The 4,304-nt window shown below is 38.6% G+C and overlaps 2 pseudogenes; both read right to left on the bottom strand.

Moving 5' to 3' along the window:
* Positions 1-217: 217 nt before the first annotated feature.
* On the bottom strand, positions 218-928 carry LOC102833386 (annotated as a pseudogene).
* Positions 928-4,304, bottom strand: part of LOC102832998 — a 190,916-nt pseudogene continuing 187,539 nt past the window's right edge.

The raw sequence follows: 4,304 nt of genomic DNA, 5'->3' as shown, positions 1-4,304 counted from the left end.
TATTGACAAACAGATTTAAGTAAGCTCCGTAAATGTGATCATGGATGCATTCCGAATCTTGGAACAACATTCTCAATTCAATTTCAAACATTAAGCCAAACTGGATTCTTAAGGGTCACAAGTGTCCCTTTCACAAGTCCACATGGCAATTAGTAGAATTACTTCATCTCCTGCCTTGATTAGAGTTCATAGTAAACAAGGTCCAAGCCAAAGACAGTTATTTTGCTTTATGGCAATGAAGATCTTTGAGGGCCTTGAGTTCCTCAATGACAGTCTTGTTTTGGTTTTCAAGCACAGCCACACTGTTTTCAAGACATTTGACATGTTCTTTCTTCTTTCTGCGACACTCCCAGGCAGCTTCCTGGTTTTCATTAGCCTCAGCTCTGGTTTTCGTGTTGTGCTTCTTCTAGCTGCTGGGGACTGTGTAAGCTTCCTGGTGAGGCAGCCATTTACTACACCCTGTGGCAAGGCCATAGTAGGGGCTCCAATCTGGCATATTGGCATATTACCAGTGGCCTGGGGCAAGTTCAGTTTCCTCATTGTATTGGCCCATGCTAGTCTTATAAATGTTAATCGGTACTGCCCTGGTAGCAATATTAGGTGGCGTGCCTTCTTCCTTTGATTTTTCTTCTTCAATCTAGGAGATACCAGGCACATCAGAGGAAAGTTCACTCTGTATTTTTCTATAAAAGGGTCTTCGTGAAAGGAGTTCTTTACGTTTATGAAAATCAATTACACTTTCTGATTCTGCAGACTTATCTGTCTCTGCAATTATTGCTACCTGAACAGTTTTTATTTGAGGTGGTGACTGAACAGGTACAGTTTGGCCGGAAGATAACTGCACTAGAGTTACAACTGGGGAGCTTCTCCCTGTGCCTGATCCAGCTACAGAAACCCGCCGCGATGAGATCTTAGGAGCGGACTTCATCACTGATAACCGACAGCAGGAGATGGAGATGTCAAGCCGGAATCGCACACCGCCCAGCAACCCGGGTCCAGCACCAGCGGTGGCCTACATACTATTTTAGTGCGAGTGCAAAGATGTTGGGTTGAGAACCTGACATAAGCCACAGTATTTTCAGTTGCCTCATATACTTGCGAAAGCTGGAAAGTGAATAAGGAAGACCGAAGAAGAATAAATATATTTGAATTACGATGTTGGCAAAGAATTCTGGAATTACCATAGACTGTCAGAAGAACAAACAAATCTGCCTTGGGAGAAGTGCATTGAGAACGCTTCCTACAAACAAGGATGATTAGACTTTGTCTCACAGTTTGAACATATCATTAGGAGAGCTCAGTACCTGGAGGAGGATATAATGCTTGGTAAAGTAGAGGGTCAGTGAAAAAGAGGAGTAACCCACAATGAGATGGATTGATACAGTGGGCTCAAACATAATAATTGTGAGGGTGGCACAGGACCAGGAGTGTTCTGTTGTACATAGCGTTGCTATGAGTCAGAACCAACTTGATGGCAACTAACAACAAAAATGTAGATGTTGCTAAGAAGTTGTTTTGTAAATGTGATTAATATCTACAATTACTTGACTTCAAGTAAAGGAGATCCTCCTCAATAACATAGGTGGCCTTATTCAGTAAGCTGAAGAGCAAGAACAGGTTTCTCAAAGATGAGATTCTACCTCAAGAATGCAGCATCAAATAACAGAAGACAACAACCTGAGATTATCATAAATGATAATACCACCCAGAATTAAATCCAGATATAAAAGTATTTAAAGTATAAAAAACCTACAAGACTGAAAATAGAGAACCAGAGATATCAATTTATAATAATGTCAATTACAAAGCAAAAAGAGGGAATAGTGTAGATACAGAACTTCCAAATGGCAAGGAAGTCAAGCAGATTTCAAGACAGACTTTCAAATAAGGAGAAATTAATATAACTACACATCAAAATAAAGAAGAAAATTAAAAAGATTAGTAAATATTATACCACAGAAATGAAAATGTAAAGAAAACTAAATGAGCTCAGCACAGAAAATTATGTGGAACAAAGATACCAGCAGGACCACACACACACACACCACACAGCAAAATAACAGCAATTCACTGATATCCATTAATTAGGAATAAAAAATATTATAGAATTAAGGAGCTCTGGTAGTGTAGTGGTTACGAATCGGGCTGTTAATCTCACGGTCAGCAGTTCAAAACTACCAGCTGTTCCGTGGGAGAAAGATGAGACTTTCTGCTCTGGTTAAGATTTACAGCCTTGGAAACCCTGAACAGGGTCACTATGAGTCAGAACTGACTCCACGGCACATAACAGCAACAACAACATAGAAGAATTAATGCATTTGAGTTATGGTGTTAGAGGAGAATATTAAAAGTACCATGAAAAAAGAGGATGATATTTTAGCCCAGTGGTCGCAGCAGTGGGCTCAAGGGTAACAATGATTGTGAGGTTGGTACAGGATCAGGTAAGATTTCACTCTGCTATGTATAATGTCACTATGAGTTGGTTCCGACCTGATGGCACCTAACATCAACAACAAACGTTGATAATTACAATGAATGTAAATGGATTAAATGCACTAGTCAAGAGACAGTGCAGAATGGATAAGAAAACAGGATCCTTAAATATGGGGTATACAAGAGACACATCAAAAGGATGGGGACAGTCTAATTGTCCATCAATGGAGGAATGGTTAAATGAAGTTTGATACATACACACAATGGAATGCTATACAACATTGAAGTATGGCAATGAATCTGGGAGACACTTCACAACATGGATGAACCTGGAGAACTTTATGCTGAGAGATATTAGTCAGGTACAAAAGGACAAATATTGTTGAGACATGGTAAAGAAAAGGTCTTAATAAAAGACACAATATATGACATCCAAGGAGCTCTGGTAGCATAGTGGTTACGAATTGGGCTGTGAACTTTAAGGCCAGCAGTTCGAAACTACCAGCTGTTCCGCGGGAGAAAGATGAGGCGTTCTCCTCCCGTAAAGATTTACAGCCTTGGAAACCCTGTACAGGGTTGCTATGGGTTGCAATAGACTCAACGGCACTTAACAACAACAACATGGGAGGAAGGAGTTCTGGTGTAGCGTTGTGGATTAATGTGTTGGACAGCAAGGTCAGTTTGAAATTCACGGTTGGTGGTTCAAACTCACCTGCCACTCCTCAGAAATAGGGTGGCAATCAGTTGGAACCTATATGTGGGCACTTAACAACAAAAACAATGGGGAGAAATGGGGAAGGGGAAATGATTCATGGGCTAGAGGGTAATTAACAAACATGGGTGATAGGTCAGACAATATAAACAAGAGTATGTTAGTAGAGGAAAGAATACGGTAGAGAAAGGCACAAAGAAGAATGCAATAGTAAAATCGAATAAAGGTAAATACTGATGGTAAATAGGCGAAAATTTTCTGATTTGCTGAATGTAAAACTGTTGATCTGTTCTTTAAACCTTCACTTAATTCACAATAAGAAATTTACAAAAAGAATGCAGTATCAACTCCTGTCTGAGTTTCAAGTCTCTTGTCCTGCCATACAAATTTTGTATTGGCCAGTCACAATTATGTGAGCCAAATTCCTTAGTACCTCTTCATCCATATCATCTATTTATCCTGTTGGTTCTGTTTCTCTAGATAATGCTGAGAGATAAAATTGTCTTTTCATATTTTATAGTATGCTATAATAAGAGCTCATTGGTTACTTTGTTTGAATGGGACTTGAGTGACTTCATTTTGTAGTGATCAGATTGGACTGTTTTATTATGAAAATTCTGATGTCAGCATCTTTAGAACTTTCCTCTTGTATTGATAATGTTCCCTGTTGATTTTTAATCTTTTTTCTGGATATAAAGGCCTGGCTACCAGTGTGGGGAAAGGTGGTTAAATTAAGTTAATCTTTCAATTTCAATATAGTGTCCATCCCCTCAATTTTGTCTTTCATCCTCCAGTGTAAAACCCACTGTCTTACTCACTTCAGAAAATAAACCTCAAGTTCTCAGTGAACATAACTAAGGTATATTCAGAAGTCTCATAGATGATCAGAATTTGTCCAAATATGTTTGTTTAGAGTTCTTTTTTTGTGGAAAAGTATGCTTTGAATTTCTAATATCAAATCATGATTTAATAGAAAGAACGTAGAACTGTATAAAAACAAAACACACACAAAACCGGCAGTAGAAGCAAATACTTTTAAACAATGATGCATGGAGGGGATTGTAATCATTGCAATGAAACAAAAGACAATAGGTTGAATGCAAAACCGAAGTTCTCCCATGTAAGCTATCACTCAATTCTCAATAAAAGCTTTAAAAAA

Source organism: Chrysochloris asiatica, unplaced genomic scaffold (genome assembly GCF_000296735.1).
Source record: "Chrysochloris asiatica unplaced genomic scaffold, ChrAsi1.0 scaffold00428, whole genome shotgun sequence".
Taxonomy (NCBI): domain Eukaryota; kingdom Metazoa; phylum Chordata; class Mammalia; order Afrosoricida; family Chrysochloridae; genus Chrysochloris; species Chrysochloris asiatica.
The sequence above is the reverse complement of the archived record's forward strand: the minus strand, read 5'-3'. Positions and strand labels throughout refer to the sequence as shown.